This window comes from Dipodomys spectabilis, unplaced genomic scaffold (assembly GCF_019054845.1).
Source record: "Dipodomys spectabilis isolate Male_0828 unplaced genomic scaffold, ASM1905484v1 ptg000205l, whole genome shotgun sequence".
In the NCBI taxonomy this organism is placed as follows: domain Eukaryota; kingdom Metazoa; phylum Chordata; class Mammalia; order Rodentia; family Heteromyidae; genus Dipodomys; species Dipodomys spectabilis.
In genome coordinates, this window is record NW_024870882.1 from 1134187 (window position 1) to 1153540 (window position 19354).

The 19354-nt window shown below is 37.5% G+C and overlaps 1 pseudogene; it reads right to left on the minus strand.

Annotated features, from left to right (window-relative positions):
* Positions 1-7369: 7369 nt before the first annotated feature.
* Positions 7370-7469, minus strand: LOC122122150 (annotated as a pseudogene).
* Positions 7470-19354: the final 11885 nt, after the last annotated feature.

A 19354-nucleotide genomic window follows, 5' to 3' on the forward strand; every position in this document is an offset into this window, starting at 1 on the left:
ATGGACTTTCTTGCCCAAGATGGCTTCAAACCATGATCGTCAGATCTCATCCTCCTGAGGAACCAGAATTCCAGGCATAAGCTGTCTATTTTTTAAATAATTTAGTAAATCATACAGTTACAGAAATTATAAATTATCATTACAACCGGTGTAATAGATGTGTGTATGTATATATCAATGCATACAATTAGAAGTATTTTATCATATCTTTGTATCTACAGTAGATTTATGAAAAATCAACCTTTGTTGTAAAATAAAATGAAAACAAAAGTTATTAAGGAGGAAAACAAAAGGAATTGTCACGTTTCTTGTTGTTGAATGGAGTATGAATTGCGAGAATCAGTGTGGAAAAACCATCTTAATTTAACAAAATGGATAATGGGTATTGATTGCAATCTATCTATTTGCCCATGTTGTGCACCCTCATACATGAGTGTCAAAATCAAACCACAATTTTTGCTTTTGTATTTAATGCATCTGTTATAATTTAGGGGATTGATGAAGTAATCAAATAAAGATTAAAATAATAGTAAATGAGGCTATAAGTTAGAGCTGAAAATGTTTTTAAATATTATAATAGCTAATTAAATTGAATTTTTTTTACTTTTACTCTATTGTCATGTCCCTCATTCCCACATTAGAAAAGTACATAGAAGGTTCTCACTAAATTATGTGTACAATCATAAAAAAATGTATTGAAAGACTATGGGCACAGTGTGGTTTTAGCTTATTGAGACATGTAGGGGGTAGTGTGTTATTGAGGACTTGCAAAATGTTGTGATGGAGATGAAAGGAGGGATGTGCTTATTCTGGAAAATTGGCTAGAGGATTGCTCCCAGAAAAATAGTGACGAATTCTTCCAAAATATACAGTAAAACCACTTTCACGACCATGTTCACTGCTGCACTACTTACCGTAGCCAAACTATGAAAACAGCCCAGATGCCTTATGTTGGAGTGATGGTTGGAGAAAGTGGGGGCACATATACACAATTGGATTGCACCCATCCATTATGAAGACTGTTATATAATTTGCAAAGAAATAGATAGATCTAAAATATGCTAAGTAAACTAAGTCAGAGCCAGACACACAAAGGACACATGTTCTGTCTCATATTTGGAACATAGGACTTTATGCAAGTTTACACAACAGTATTTACCAAAGCATGCTGTTTGCAGAAGAGTATTTAAAAGGTGTAATTTCTTATAAAATTGAACTTTTATTCCAAAAAAATGAATACCAAGAAACTATCATTTGGAAGATATGAGCGGAAGTCAAAGGGAAGGAATAAACAGAGTTATGGATGAAGAGAGGGAAGGTATAATATTCAATGCAGAAACTAGAAGAAATGAAAGTGGGGTGAGGTTTAGAAGGGTGTGGGAAAGTTATGTAAAGATCCATTGTACTTATAAACTGATTTGTTGAATGGAAATTCCTTCTTACAACTATTTAATAAAAATATAATTAAAAACAATGGAGATGGGGCTGGGAAGGTGGCTCAGTGGAAGAGAGCTTGTCTTGCATGTCTGAGGCCCTGGGTTCGATTTCTCAGCACCACATAAACAAAAAGTAAAAAGCCGGAAGTGGCGCTGTGGTTCAACTGGTAGAGATCTAGCTTGAGCTGAAGAGCTGAGGTACAGCGCCCAGGCCCAATGTTCAGGCCCCGCGACCGGACCTCCCCCCCTCAAAAAAAAAAAACAAAAAAACCAATGGAGACATCTGAATCTTAAACTGTGTTCTCTTAAACCATGAGTCAAAATAATAGTTTCCTTCTCAGAAATTTTCTTTGCAGTTTTTTCCCTCAAAATGACAGAAAAGTGACCATCGAAATGAATGTTAATACATCACATTGCATATCCTAAAGAGACACAATATAAAAATCACGGTAAAAATGTTAGAATTCATCACATGACAAAATAACAGGTAGAAAGGATCAAATGCTGATTGTTTTTCCAAGTAAGTTACCTATGTTATCTAATTTAATCCTCACAATAATCCCATAAAGTAGAACTACTTCCATTTCTAATTCTCAGATGATGATATTGAAGTCTTCAGAGTTGGAATTACTAATACAACATTGCACAAATGTTAAATCTTAGCCTGCAGCCCATTCCCACCTTCATTCTAATTTATGACTAAAATACCAGAACTTAGTCCACTATTTCTAGGAAAATTTCCCAGAATTATTGTTCACACTCTAATAATATTTCACTTTATCTTTGTTAGAAAATACGAAACTAAGCAGGATGCTGGTGGCTCCATCTGTATCCCTAGCTACTCAGGAGGCTGAGATCTGAGGAATGCCATTCAAAGCCAGTCCAGGCAGGAAAGACCGAGAGATTCTTATCTATAATAAACCTCTAGTAAACCAGAAGTGGCACTGTAGCTCAAGTGGTACAGTGCTCCACTTGAGTGGAAAAGTGCAGGGACAGTACCCAAGCGCCACGACAAACCAAAAAAAAAAAAAGGAAATAGGTAACTGTAATATGAAAACTCCAAGTTCATAATCAATTTATACCTCCCTGGTGAAAGGAACTGCTAAACTATAACATTCTTGATTCTAGAAATCATATTCTATCCCATGACAACACTGCATTGCCTGGGGATCCTCATCTCTGTTTAACACAGACATACTGAAAGAATAACCTCCCCAATTCCTGCTGGAAACAGACTTCAGGTCTTATAGACCAATCATTTCCACATTGTAGCTCACCTAAGTTGTTTACTATTAGAGGTATTTTGATTGTTTTTTGTACCAAACATTTTGAGAGAAACGTATTACTTTAAAATGCTATTAAAGCAAGACTGATATAAAAATCACCTTTGACCCCAGATAAACATTTTACCTTTCATATACCCTAAAATGCAGTCTTACCTATCATTAATGTTAGGAACGAGAGGTTAAAAATCATAGATACCAAGACCTAAGCATGAAATAAAGACTCTCTGACTTGTGAATACAATTGGTTTAAAAAGACATCAAAACTACTGCATATGTTTTGTCAAAATTTCTTGTGATACTGAAGATTCAATCATAAAATATTAACACTTGAAAATAACTCATTTTCTTGGGAGTAGGACACACAACACAAGATTAATCCTAATCATTTTCAAATACCTTTATTTTTCTACAAATTCACTCTTATAATTATCAAGATTATAAAACTAACTGAAGTACAGAGCCACAAAGGAAATAATTTAACTGCATCACCTACATTCAAAAAACTCTTACTACAAAGCAAAGTTATACTAATAATTAGCTTACCAAATTCACTTATATCCTTTTATTCTATTTCATTTACTTTCATAAAAACTTGGTTTTCATGAAATGATGCATAAAAAGCCGATATACCCACTTACATCTTCAGATCTTAACAATATTTATTTCAGAAATGTCTATAGCTCTATAGTCAATGAACTGAAATAATACTAAAATATTCAAAGGCTTTTCAGAAATTGCAAGACTCGCTTTGGGTTGTTATTTATATTGGAAAAGATATTCAAAAAGCCTTATTTGTTAAAGTTGTGATAGTTACTCCCACAAAAGAGCCATTAGTGAAGATCCCATTGCATGTACAAAACAAGTTCAAATGCATCCACAATCTGAAGGTGACACACGCTTTTTGTTTATTTGTTTTTGAAAGGTATATCTAACAAGCATATCCACAATACTGATTTTCAGTGAATATGATGGGATATTCAAACCTAATAAATACATGGTTGATTATCTGAGTGAGAATAGCTATGATATTACAAAGAAAGTTATTTTCAACAGAAATCCAGAGTTTATCCACCTTGTGTTTCACAGGAATAACCAGAGAGTAATACCTGTTTGGTCAAGTGAGTCAAACTCACTCCATGAGTATATCTTAAAAGTATAACCAATTTAAGAGGTCAAATTCATATTTTGTACTGACAGTCATCTTACAGCAATAACTTACTACCTAATCATAGCTGTATGTTCTTACCTAACACATAATAAGAGCTGAAAGTGGTCTCTTGTATCTAACTTAATATTGTATATGCTTTGATTATGATGATGTTATTATTTTACAAATAAAATGTACAGAAGGGTGTATCCACAGAAATGACATGAAAGAACACTGATGAATAAAAACATTGCAACACAGTTAGCTCTTTGCAGCCTCACCTTGTCCACATTGGCAAGCAGCATTGCAAAAGCACACGCACACATATACACGTACACACATGTGTGCACAGGTACACACATATACTTGCATGCTAAATTCAGGGTTTAGTACAAAAAAGAACAAATAAAATATTAGTGATTAGGACAAACGTTAATTTGCCTTATTACAAAATAATACACAATCCAGTCACCATGGGTGTTACATTTTACTTGCCTCACCACATGTGACTACTTAATTTATTTTAATTAATTAATTCATTTGTTTGGTGCTAATACTAGGCTTGAACTCAGGGCCTGGCTCTGTCTCAGAATTTGTTGTTTTTTTGTTTTAGTTTTCTCAAGCTTAGAATTTTACTGCTTGTCCCACAGCTCCATTTCTAGCTTTTTCTGGTTACTTTCAAATCAGAATCTAATGGACTTTTTTTTTGCTTGGTCTGGTTTCAAACCACAATCCTCAGATTTCATCTTTCTGATTAGCTAGGATAAACACATGAGCCACCAGTGTGGCTTCTAGTTTTTCCTCTATAGCTATCTAATGCACATACTTAGATAGTAATTTAAAACTTAGAGTATTGAAGCAAGTTGTACAGTGATGATATTGTCCTGTCAGAAATTTTAGCTAGTAAATTTCTTCTTAAAACCATAAACAAAAATACCATGATATAATATAAGAGAACTCAGAATTGAACATATGACTTTTAAGAGCTTTCTAGTAGATCCATTGTTTGTTACCCAATATTAGAAAAAAAACTGTATAATGCAGTAGCAAAATAGAAGTCTTTTGTAGGAATACTTAATTACCTTGTTTTTAAAGACACTTGTTTTCATCTAAAAAGGTAGGCCTGTCTATTGTCTTCATGTGATTTTGATGATTGAAGGTGCTTAATGAGAAGTCAAAGTGTATTGTTAATCCTTTGCTATCAATTAAATCTCATCTTTTTTCTTGGAACATATAATGATTAAAGCAATAGTTCAGGGATTAATCCTTGATACCATTTTCCACAAAGTTTTGTCCCAGATACAATCGGCCTGCCTTCTCTAGCTGCTTTCCTAGCCTGGACCTATTCCTTCACTCTACAGGAAAAGTGTGATTCAACTGATTTCAGGCCGATCTTTTACTAGAATTATCAGGGATTTAGATTCTTCTCTGTAATTTGGTCAAAGCTATGTCTCTTTATGAAGGCTATTAAAATGTATGTACTAATTTCAATAAATACATAAATTCTATTTCCATCTCTTTTAAAAAATAAAATTGCTTGCTCTATAAATTGATCAGAGGCATGGATTTTGTGGCTAGCTAGGTCATCGCACATCTGTCTCTCTCTTCCTCTCTCCCTTTCATGGTTCTCATAAAAAATATGACTGCTCCATAATTATCCTAATTTATTTTGCTTTTATATTTTTGGTTGCATCATTTCACTTTCTGTTCTGCCATTTCCCAAATCATTTACATAGAAGGCACTATTTCATATTTTCTCATTCCTAGAATAAGCTGCACATGAAGACACCACTGGTTCTCATTTTTAGTCTTTACCTTTGAATATGGAGGAAAACATTTCCTCTGCTCTCTATCAATTCCCTACTCTCCAGTTAGAATAATTTCGAATAGTAAAATTGGAAAAAGAGAAAAAAAATCATGGTGAAATAAAAGATGTAGAAAATTCACTGGATTTTTCTGACCAGTTCAAACAATGTGAACTATTGGGGAATACATGTGCACTTCATTCAAAATGGTACTCAATGTCTCTGGTTAGGCAATTCTGATGAAGACAATGAAAAAGTGAGGAATGGTATCATTTGAAAAAAAAAGGAGAAGTATTCAAGCAAATATTTGTTTGGGCTGTTGAAAATAATCAGCTTACTACAGCGCAGAGACTACTTTCCAAAAAGGCCACTCATGTGAATACTAGGGATGAAGATGAGTATACCGCTCTTCATCGGGAAGCCTACAATGGACACTTAGACATCGTCCATGAGTTGGTGGCTCAAGGCAGATATTCATGCAATTACTGTGAATGGCTGGACACCCCTGCACAATGCTTATATGTGGAATAATACCAGAGTGGCTTCTTTCTTAGTTCATCATGATGCAGCTACCAATGTCCAAACTAAAGTCCTTTTGACCCTCTTGCATCTTGCTGCTTGGAATAGAAATAGCAGATGTGCTGGATCTCCTTCTATTGAAGCATTATATCAAAGCCGGTCTAAAGAACCACTTGGAAGAAACTGCATTTAATATTGCCAAAAAGGTTAATATGTATAACTACCTCTTTGAAGTTGTGGAAGGCTGTAAAAATAGTTCTCCAAAGTCATAATGGTTTGGTTAAGTTTCTTAAATTTCAAAAATGCCAATCCATCTTTGTGTTTGTACAAAATATTTTCACAATACAGAGCAACGGCAATATCTTACTTTAAAAATTCATGGATTCCATGGTATCCTTCAAGTGAATTGCCTGACTTTGATGTCAAAATGCATTCAAGAGTTGTTTGTATACATCTATAATGATTTCTGCAGGTTTTGTGATTTTTTAAATCAGAAATCATTTTAAATTATCTGTTGAAATGAGTAGTACAGAAACTAAAAATATTTCTGGTGCTTGTATGAAAAAATTATTTTTTAAAATAATCTGTATTTTGTTTGTATAATGTCCATAATCTATTTAATTCTCCCCTAGATGTAATACTTTGAATTCTACATTGTTTATTATATATATAGGTTCATTAATAAATGTGTTATTTCAGATAGCATTCCATATAGAAACAGTTTAAGATTCCTTTTTTTCCTAGGTCCTTATAGTATTTTATTTCTTTGGGATAAAATGACAATGTTATCTAATTTCAGAAGTTTTGTAAAGATTATGCTATGTAAAGGCCTTTCTAAGGTCAGGATTTAATGCACTGATGTCAAACTAATTTTCAGTTCAATGAATTACATGTATTGTTACATTTGTATTTTTTAATTTTTTTTATTGTGAAAATACTGTACAGAGGGGTTACAATTCCATGGACAAGATAATAAGTACATTTCTTATCAAGCACTGCAGCCTCCTCCTTTGTTTACCCTTCCCATCCATTTCCATCCTTCCCCCGCCCCCCACTCAATCCTTGCTGCTCCTCCGCCCCACACCAAAGTTGCCAAGTTCATTTTTCGACATAACGACTTGTATTTTTGTAATCAATTTTTAATAACTGTTTTTCATTTCTTGCATCTGAAGAATGAAAAATATGGAATACTTCACAAATTTTCATATCATCCTTGTGCAAGTGCCATGATAATTTCTATAATGTTGTAATTTGGGTAAACGTGCTGCTGAAGCATGTAGTATCCTGTAAATTTAAGTAGTTAATGATGTAATCTTTATACAGGCATATATCCTTGGTTGACTGTTTGTAACTAGGAAACCTAATTGTTCCTAAAAATGCTATTGATCTTACTTCTCTAAAATTCTGTGTATATTGGAAAAACCTTATATTGTTTGGTGGATTGCTCACATTTGCAATTTTTTTGTCAATGACTATTTTAAGTCTTTTTCATCTTAAATTTGATCATACTTTGAAGGCTTTATAGATAGGTCCAAAGGTGATGGCTTTTCAAGTACTTATTTATAAACTCAGTTAGCTTTGTGCAGCTAATGGATTCAATGTAAGCCTTAGAGCTACTTCTAAACTTCTGCAGCTTAAAAATTCATAAATGATATCTTACTGGCACAAATGTCTACCTGACCCTTTACTCTTTTTCCATGTAGCAACAGACCAACCAGAATATTTTACCCTGACAGCATATATTTTCTTATTGGAACAAAACTAATCTTAGATAAAAGGGATCATAGAGAGATAAACAGTTAAGACAGAATCGTTTAGACTAGAAGGTATTTTATCAAAATATAATTGTTTTTTATACCTAACATTTCAAAAGTAGCTAAAGCCAAGAAGGTGAAAAAAATTTTCACATGCATGATTACCTAATGTCCTGGCCAGTCTACCATCTAACTAGGCAGGAATTTACACTACTGCCTTTCTTTCACCAAATATTTTTATAGTTACAAGAGAAGTCTATATCTTTCTCCCCGATAATAGGCCTTAAATTAGTAATGTTTTAATCACAGTGTTTCCTCTTGTCTCTAGGCTGTAAATCTACAAATGGTAAAGCTTTAGGTCCAATTCTACCAAACACTGAGGTAGAAATAATGGAATAATACTTTAAAACACAGTTGCCTTTGATACCCTAACCACAGCAGAACATTGCAAAACATGTGCCTTTTTCTTATATTATATATAGTTATATATTTTATATTTATACGTGCTGATATTTTATTTCACACAGTGAAGCGTACTAGAATTAATTGATAATTTGACAAATAAATAGATATTTATTACAATAAATAGATTGGAATATAAATAATAAGGTTTAGAATGTACATTAGAATATAAAAAGTATCAAAGCAATGTCTTCGGTATAAACTTGTGATATGTTCTAAGTGTTCTTGATCTTCTGAATTCACACTGTAAAAAAAAATTGTTGTTTTCCTCTAATCTATAAAGGATTTTACTCTGGTGCTCTGTTTAATGTTTTAACTCACTAGTTCAAAAATGTTTTCTCCATATTTCTGAAGCATTCCTACTGATTATACCCAAATTTTGCTGATATGATATCTAAAAGGTATCATTCTTCCGCAGGACCCACGGGTCCTAGGATTCCAGGTCCCAGTTATCTGCTTCATCAGATAACAAGAGCAAGATTTCTCACCTAGGCTCATGAAACATGCCAAAAGAAAGTAATTGAAAATCCATCTCAATTCCTTATGACACTGGAATTAGCAGTAAGCAATTGTGAAATGCAATGCAACTTAAAATGAAAGATGAAATCACAAAATCTGAGAGAAAGTACAGTAATTCAAACTTTCAGTTTACAAATAACCAGCCCATATGAGTGACCAGGATCACAAATGTCACAAAATTATTTTTAATACCCCTCTTATAATGATTACTGAAAGATTTCAGTCCAGAATAAGTAGTACAAAAAAACAGTTCCTAGAACGATAGATCCATAATAGGTCTACCAAGGCTAGGTAAACTTGACTTACAGAGAGTCATCAACTTGACTGTTATCCAACTAGACAATATTTTCACAATAAACTTGCCAATATTTTGAGAAAAGAATAAATTTAGTACTTTCTCATACTAAAACCGAAAACAGTTTAATTCTATGGAAACCCATAACTTTTAAAAGTAAATGAGTTGTTAAGAGGACAGAATATATGTGTTCCTCAAAATTCCTATGACTAATAACTACTCATTTTCAAATTCTGAACATTCCATACCTGAGAGATTCAAAACAGTACCTGTTTGCATGTTATCTAATTTTGCAATACATGCAGTTTCCAATGGAGTGTTACAGATTGAGAATTCAACAGAAAAATAGCACATTCTGGTAGATGATAAAATTATGAAGCATCTGTAATTAATTCTTCAAGAGTAAGCAAATTTTATCATAGTAAGCTATTATTTCTATGATCATCAATCCCAAGATTTATGTCATAAAGTCATTCTATTCCAGTAGTTTCCAACTTGTAAAGTCCACTTTAAAATTCCCTTACTTCACATCATGAATAGCTTATCTCTATTGTGAAAAAATACTACACCTCTGATAATGTGATGCTCTCCTTGTTCTGGAAAGAATACTACAATAAACTGGGTTGCATCATTTTTCCCCCAGTGAGATTCTTGAGATCAGAACACTTGCAAATGTTATTTATATTTATACTTTTTTAAACTATCACAGATATTCAGGATGCTAAGGTCGTAAGATTGTGGTTCAAATCTCCAATAAACTCAGAAAAAGACAGACACAAGTGGCACTGAGATTGAAGTGGTAGCGCATGAGCCTTGAAAATAAACAGGCTCAGAGACAGTTTCCAGACCCAGATTTCAAGCCCTAGGACAAACCAATAAAACAAAAACAAGCCCCAAATGTAGCATTTTTCTCGCTGTATACAGAGGCACGTAATTAAGGACATTGCTTCCTGTGTTACATATAGGTAGAAGAAAGAAGATGTCACAGAATTATTCTCTTCATACAATGTCATACAAAACCCTCGAAAATTGCAATTTTTCTATATTTATACATAAATATTGATTTGTTGGCAATTCTGTCTAGATTATTTACATTATCATTTACATTTACATTATTATTATCAATTATTTATTAACTAAGATCTAATTATAACTCTCTTGAAAGTATATTATAGGCAATTAGAATGCCAGAATCATTTGTGAATTTGTCAATTAAACCCTCTACATAAAAAGAATTTGTAGTATCCTATAAAATATGAAATTACAAACAAAACTAAAATATTTATGTTAACTCTATATTCTAATTTAGCAAGATCTACAAAGTCCTGCATTAGATGAACTTTGCTATTTCTCTAGGCTTAAGATTTTGTAATCCTTCCTCATTTCTTTGGAATCCAACAGAATGATGCTTACTTACTTTTTTTTTTTTTTTACAAATTTTGTGTGGGAATCATGAGCCATTTTGAATCTAGGAATGTTCCGTAATAAAGAGAGCACTTAAAACACAACTGAAGATTATATACGAGTTGCATTTCAATAGGAAACTTGACTTCTCAAAACATAATGACAAAATTAGCCCAAACTTGCAACTGGGTATTCCTTTCTTGTTGTTTGGTTTGTTTTATTAGACAAAATTATACTACCTGGTCCAGGGAAGGTATCACTATTTCATTCCACTCTCTAATCTCCTGCCTTAGTCTGAGTGCTATAATTCCAGGCTTGTATCACATTGCCCTGCCATGGTTTGTTGGTTTATTTAATCTAGACATAGACTAGCAATTCTGAACTTCTCCAATGATATTATCTACCAGACTGACTGCTCATAGTGTTTATGTACTATTTTCAAAGATCTTCTAACATTTGACACAGGATATGATCATTTTCAGATGCACCTGCTGGGATCTCTGATTCATTCGATCCCTTTAATATTAGTTACTTGACTCTCTTACTATCTCTCGTCCCTACCTATGTAATAGTCTCAAACTTTTTGAAAAAAGTTCACTTGTGTACTTTCTAATATTAAAATTTATCTCTTAATTCTTACTCAGGACATATTTTCTATTGCTTTTTTATGTATTCTAAGAGTTGTTTCATTTGTGTATTTGAGTGTGCACATGTAAGTTCCTCTGTGTGTATGTGTATGTCTGTATGTATGTATGCAAAAGCCTCAAGCTCTTATTCATCAATCTTGCTCATGACTGGTGTTCCATCACCTTAGATATTCTTCCAATCCAGGTTTTGGCTGGTAGTGTGGCAAAGACTGTTCTGCCCAGGATGCATGCTAACTGAATTTCCCAGACTCCTTTATATTCTTAGGTTTTATTTCTGCAGAAGTATCAACTTTTAAACTACAAACATTTTTGTGAGTGAAAAGTCTAAGCTGTAGCCGAGATTTTTAACTCAAAAATTCATATAAAGTTAGATGAACATACATTGCATATGCTGAGTGCCCACTATTAGAAATGTGATCTTAAGTCGGGTGGTGGAGAGATATGAGGATTGAGGTTATTATCCAGCCCAGGTAGGAAAGTCCCAGAGACTCTTTTCTCCAAATAACTACAAAACTGGAAGTGGCACTGTGGCTCAAGTGGTAGAGCTGTAGCCTTGAGCTGAATAGCAGAGGGACAGCGCCCAGGCCCAGAGTTCAAGCGCCAAGCCCAACAACAACAAAATGCAAGTAAAGGAAAGAAAAAGAAATGTGATCTTAGCCACTAGTTCATTGCTAGTATAATCCCTGCTCTCTCAAGATGGACTTTTTATTCCAGTTAAGTCCATGCCCTTATATCTGACTTGCATTGGAACCAGAATTATTCTTCCATTCTACTTTTTAAAAATTTGTTCGATTAGCAAGCGTGATTTAGAAAGGGAAAGGCCTCATACTTCATGTTCCACTTAGGAACACTCCCATAAATCTACATACTGGACTTGGCTTTATTGTTTTCTATGTTGTCTTATTTCTAGTTTTCTATATTGTATTGAACCCTTATACTTAAACACAGAACTTCTCTTTCTCCTATTATTGCAAATGTTTCTCTTACTATTAACTCATGTGCAGTAGGGAAATAATGCACAGCACATACACTCACAAAAATAAGGATCTGAGGACCTTCTTCCCATTTAAAATTTGGCTTAATTTGCAGAGCAATTATGAATTTTGAACTAAATGTACTCATGGATAACGTATTCATAAGCAATATAAATTTTATATTTTCTCTTTACTAAGTTGTCTCTGAAACACCTGTTACCTTATGTCCAAAAGTGTCCTTGTGTTATTTCAATGAAGCCAGAAAACATTCATTAGACCTCAAGAAGCACCAAAGATTGTTACTGGACTTTGTGGAAACTGATCCTAGGAGAGGAATTGAACATAGAGGAATGATAAAGTTCAAATTAACTTGAGCTTTCCTTTTCACTGTACAAGAAAAGAATCCCAAGCTTGAAGGAAACTCTGTCCCTTACTTTTTCCAGTGTGTTTTTATTCATATAAACTTGTCTGTAAACTTCTAGTTGAGAGTATTACAAAAGATAATAATGTGCCATGTGAAGGCCAGCATAGAATAAAAGGAATTAATGTTGTTGTTTTTTAGTTAGTTTTCAGTTTTTATTTTTTTGACAATTGTGGGGCCTTACCTCTGGGCCTGGGCACTCTCCCTCAGCTCTTCAGCTCAAGGATAGTGCTCTACCACTTGAACCACAGCACCATTTCTGAGTTTTTCTGTTTATGTGGTACTGAGAAATCAGGGCCTCATGCATGCAAGGCAAGCACTCTACCACTGAACCACATTACCGGCCCCTAATAACATTGTTTTAAAATTATTCTACTGCAAAGAAACAAAGACATGGAGGTTTAAAAGTGTCATATGGATGAATATTTCACCCCTGAGATGATTCTCTTTTTGCAGGAGTCAGTTATCAATTCCTTTATTCTGGTCCTGAGTTCTCCATAGCAATAAGGATTCCAAAAAAGCAGGATCCTGTGAATATGATCAGCACAAGCAGCCGCTTCTCACACCAGGAGAGTCCCAAAGAAATATCTGGGGGTTGTTTTTGTGTGCTTGTTTGTTTAGTTTGTCCTCATTCTGGGGCTTGAACCCAGAGGCTGGACCCTGTCCCTGAACAGTTGTCTTTCTTGCCCACTTATCCTCAAAGCTAGTTCTCTACTGCTTGAGCCAAAACTCTATGTTAGGCTTTTTTAGTGTTTATTTACAGATAAGATTTTGACAGACTTTCCTGCCTGGATTGACTTTGAACTAAGATAGTAAGAAAGCCAAATGATATCAACAATATGGGCTTCTCTTTTGAAAAAAGAAATATTAAATGAAGTTTATTATAAAGCTAATATTTGACAATTTTTAAAAGAAGAGAATATACCCAGCTAAGAAGCCATAACTTAACTCAGCAAAAGTAGGTGCACTGAACCATTTTGGAATTATTTTTTATGCTTGGAAAGATTACTATTGACAGTGTCATTCCTTTTTGGGAAACTGAAAGTCATATTTGCACTTTTTTGTTGGTCCTGGTGTTTGCACTCTGATTCTGGGCACTGTCCCTCACCTCTTCATCTCAAGTTGAGCACTCTACCACTTTAGCTACAGCACCACTTCTGGGTTTCCTGTGATTAATTGAAGATAAGGGTGTCATGGACTTTCCTGACAAGGCTTGCTTTGAACCACAATCCTCTGGTCTCATCCTTCTGAGTAGCTAGGATTACAGGCTTGAGCTACCAGCACCTGGCTCATATTTGCATTTATGTGTACTTAATGACACTATGTAGACAAAGAATGGAAATTTGAACCAAATGATGACATTGCAGCTTTTAAGAAAAATTGGGGGTAGCAATAAATATGTCCTCATTTTTCCATGTTGTTATATTAATGACTCATGAGCTATAGGACTTTTATATTAGCATCCTCTTCCATCTGTGCAGTTGTTATTTAGTATTAGGCAATTTTCATAGAGTAATATAGAAAGACTGAGATTTTTAGAAAACAAAGGAGATCAGGTATGAAAGAACAGCATAGAAGGAGATACATTTATCACACAGATATTAAGAACTAGCCAAGGAGATTTAGAATGTTAAAGGCAATGAGGAATGAGCCTAGTTAATAACTAGTTCTTCAATAACCAAAAATATTTCCCAAGAACAGTTTCTTGTATACGTTAGTTACTATCATTTATTCCTTCCATCTGGAGTTATTCCTTCTCTTCTATCACAACTGTTAATTAGCCTGTGACTTTTTGGTGCCATGACTGACCAAAAAGATTTCCAAATCTCATTTAGACTAGCCTTCTCTGTGATTATCAGTGACCACTCAAAAGCTTGGAATCTTTGAATTTCCAGAATTCATCTTCACTTGACATCTAAGTACATTTCTGGCATTAACTGCAGTGATGTAATGAACCAAAATTTTTTTTCAAAACAGTATCCTAATATAGGCAAAATGCATGAATTAGGGACTATTGTCAGGTATCAGTATGGAAGGAGCAATTATATATTCCAAGTATGTGTTCTTTATTTTGCATTTACTGTTTTGTTTTTGACAGTACAGGGGGCTTAAACTCAGGGCTAGGGAATTATTCCTGAGCTTTTTTTCCCCCTCAAGGCTACCACTCTACCACTTGGGGCACAGCACCACTTTCAGTGTTTTTCTGTGAGGAATTGAACGCAGGAGTTCATGCATGCTAGGCAATCACCACACCATGAAGTCACATTCTCAGAGCCCTAAATGACTTTCTTAAGATGTCATTACATTTTCATTCCATAACTATATATCATAATTTTGGCCAGGTGCTAGAAAATAACATACAAAACAATACTAAGTCTAGTAAGGCTGGATGGACAATGAATAACCGTCATGGTCTAGCAAGGACACAGAGGGGCTTACTTCATGTAGCTGGTTCAACAGGCTGAGCAAGACAGCTCCTAACCCACAGCCTACCTCCAGAATGAGAGGGGCACCTTGGATTCCAGCCACATGGGGACGCTGGGCCACCTCCTCCAGCATGCATTAAAACAGTTCCTGTCAGAGAAAGAGAAAGAAATTCAGAATTACACTTAAACCGGGTGCCCATGGATCAGACTTTTAATCCTAACTACACAGGAGAATGAGATATGAGGATCATGGTTCACAACCAACCTAGGCAGGAATGTCTGTGAGACTCTTATGTCCAAAGAAGCACCAAAAAACTAGAAGCGGCGCTGTGGCTTAAGTAGTAGAGTACTAGCCTTGACCTGAGGAGCTCGGGGACAGCACCCTGGACCAGAGTTCAAGCCCCACGACTGACAAGAATTGGACTTCTCACCACAAGAAGTGGACTGAATAGCACCCATTGTCCTAGGGAGCATGGCAGAGAAGTCAGGCCAAGCTTCCTGTGAACTGGAGGCCATGAGTATATCACCTGGCTTCTCCTTGCCTCAGTATCCCCAGCTGCAAAACTGAACACAGTGAAGGATCCCCTTCCTCATGGGGATAAGGTCAGGATGAAAGAGAGCCATGTTTTGTTTCATAATCCCTCACCTGTTCCACGATTAATATCAAGCCCCACCTGAGCCTTTTCCAGGTATCTCCTTTTCATTTGCTCACAGAATTGCCAAGAACCATATCTGATGGCTGCTCCCTCTGTGCCCTGTGACAGAGATCCCTCTGTATAAATCCCTTGTATCCTCACAACTGTCCCAAGAGGAGACTGAGGTCCAATGGTTGAGGCCTAACCCAGGGCTTAGCCTGTGGTCAAGAACTGGCTGCCATGAACTAAGAGTTTGAGGTAATCCATCTAAACCGATGACTGAACATGGTGCTACATGTCTACTATCCCAACTACAGAGGACCAGGCCTGGGAGCATGCCTGTTACAGATAGGAGGATCATGATCTAGCCTAGTCTGACCATATATTTAGTCTCTATCTTGGAAATGCCCAAGACAGAAAGGCTTGGCTCACATGGTGGAAGACCTGACTGGCAAGCCTAAGGCCTTGAGTTCAAACCCTAATATACCAAAAAGAATCCGAGGCGCGGTGCCAGAGGCTCATGTCTATAATCCTAGCTACTCAGGAGTCTGAGATCTGAAGATAACAGGTCAAGATTTAAAATAAGGTTGGCCTCATCCATCAGACATCATGGTGAGAAGACCCGGAGTCTGACCTATGCTGGTGCACTCCATACTCGCAGGGTGCACATCCTTACTAAGTGCTGGCCACACACTCTTTCCCCCTGGGAAACTACCCCCTGTGGGACGCACCCCTAGGTCCTCCCAAGCTCCCACTGCCACCAACCAGGCCTAAGGGAGTAGACAGCTCCATGGCACACAAATCACTTGGTCTTGTCATTTAATTGTGACGAGTCCCCTTCAAGCACCTTACCCTTCCAGGCCCCTAGACCTCAGCCGTGAAGCCCATGCACCCCCCACAAAGATAGCTGGAAAAGTTACCAAAGGGTCCGACCATCTTTGTTGCAACCCACTTCTGCACACACACAAATCCAGACTGGTGACAGAAGACTCATCCATGCAGCACCTGAAATTTGCCAATTGATCACTCACTTGAACACTGTCAGGATGTACAAGTAGAAAGATAATCTCTCTCTCTTTCCCTCTCTCTCTGTCTCTCTCTCTCTAATGGACACACATACACACACACACAACACACACACACACACACACACACACACACACATGCCTCAGATCAGTGCCTCTGTTGGTTCCTCATCTGAGACAATATACAAGGTGGAGCATGGAGGTTCCCTTCGAGAACCAGGGGCTCCCACCCAAGTGGAGCAGCACTCAAATGATGCAGCACCACCCTGCCTCTCCTTTTCTCCAGGGCCAGGTCCTTCCCCTTGGGAACAACCAGCCTTGACTCCATATTCACCAAAACCTAGGCCAGGATGCTGGGTGAAGGAGTCCTGAGACAGGTGTCTCCTCAGAGCCTGGGAAAGGAAACTAGCAGAGGGTCATGGTGACCTCAGAGGGGTGTCTGACCAGGGGTGAGTGCAGTGTTGGGGAAATGGATGGAGTCCTAAGGCTACATACATCGACATACTCCTTACTTCTAGCCTACATGCTTCAGGGCTAATTGGATTCTTGGGGAGGACGAGGAGACCAAATGGACCAAGAGCACCAGCACATGCTGGCAGAGCTTGAAAAGTGATGACCCTGGGAGAACTTTTGACAGCTGAGGGGTAGGGAAACAGGCCGGGTGTATGTGTGTGGGGGACCTGGGGGGGTTGGGGGTATTCCTTCCAGATTTTTACCTTCTGCTTTGACCCCCAGCGCCCTTCACCTCCCTCTGGGCGTTTCTGGGACCCTTTTCAGGTGAAAGGATGACCAAGCACAGAGGACAAGGGCTCACACAGCTGGGGGGGGTCTATCTTCTGCATCCAAAAACCCCCATGACCAGAAAAAAGGAAAAGACCAGAGAAAGCAGGTGTGGAGGTGCTGCTCCCCACCTTTGACTAAAGCCACAAAGTTCCCACTAGGGAGATAAAGGGTGCAGATGCATGGCTCTCTGGCTCCCACTGCTCCAGGCCAGGGACGATGTGGTGCCCCCTCTTCATCCATCACTGCATCTGCCCTTTTCCTGGGTCAATGGCCGCTGGGATGGGGGTGGGTTCCCCGGGTTGACACCCATCCCCTATCCTTGGGGCGCATTAGTGACAGAGCCCTGGCTGGACTGTGGGGTGTGAGGGAGGTGCAAGTCCGGGAACTGGGGGGGGGGGTTGCCAGGTACAGGTGTCACAGGGTGCAGGTCCACTGGGCGGTCACTCACCTGTGCTCCTGGGAGAAGTTGTTGGTGGATGCTCCTGGTGGGGTGAGCAGCAATGGAGGGGGCATTGCAGACACTCAGGTCCAGAGCAGAGGACCAGGGGCCAAGGTCAGGGCTGCAAGCCTGCCAGCAGCTGACTACCACCTGAGGTTTGAAATGCGGAGCCTTGGAGGAAGCAGGGGAGGGGGCTGGGAAGCGGAGGGCACATCAATTTCCTACTCCAAAGTAGCGTCAAGTCTCTTGCTCACTACTCAGCCATGTCTACCTTCTTCAAATGCTGGTAGTGGTGACAACAAACCAAGGGAATGCCTGGGGTACAGGGCAGCATGGAATGTGAGCGTGGCCACCATTCTTTTATTCCATTGGTCAGAAAGAAACATGAAAGAATGGGGGTGTGGCCAGAATCCTGTGATGCAGGCAGCATGGGCAGATTCAAGAGGACAGCAACTCCCCCAGCCACTTTCCCAGGGAACTATGTCCAATTTATTGGGGACAAGAGGGTGACCTGCTTTAGCCAGATGGCTGCACAGATTCTTGTGTATGACTATTTGTTGCCAGTCCCAAACCTTGAACTCAGGATCTGAGCATAGTCCATGAGCTGCTTTTGCTCAAGGCTAGCCCTCTACCACAAGAGCAACACGGCTCTACTTCTGGCTTAGTTGGCACTGAAGTGGGACAGGGGTCTCAAGGACTTAGGATGACTTTGATCCTCCCATTACAGCCTTGTAAGTAACAAGGAGGGTTGCTGTGAGCCACTGGTGCCTGCCTCATCATTGGTCTTGCTGATGTTCTTGGACATACTGGTGAGTTCCCTATCCTCGGGTTTAAGTGGTTGGAGCTGGAGCCCACAGTTCTAGTACTGATCCTGCTACCTCCAAATGGCAAGAGATCCTAAGAAATTCATTCCTATCCATATGATTACCAAAGGAATGTGATTAATGTCATGAATGAATGAGCAGTTGTTGAATGATAAAATTATATTATAAAATTATATACAATTATATTATAGGACACTGATTGATTTTAATTAATACTTTAGTAAGCATTTAAACTATCACATTCATTAAATGGAGGCATAATGAAATACCTAAGAATTGGACCTCACATACTATAAAGGTGCCATTTTTTTCTGCCAAGACTGGGATTGGAACTCATGGTCTGGGTAACTCTGTTGCACTGTGAGAGAAGTGAAAGATTTCCTCCTTGAAGTAAAGAAATTTAAGTCTATTCCTTAGGCCTGAAGTTGATCCCCACTACTAGAAAACATCCTACTCATATAAAATTTACATATATGATTTATATTTATATACATACGTTGACTCCATATTGCATTCAGTGGAGTTATTCATTTTATTTTTTGTTTTGGTCATG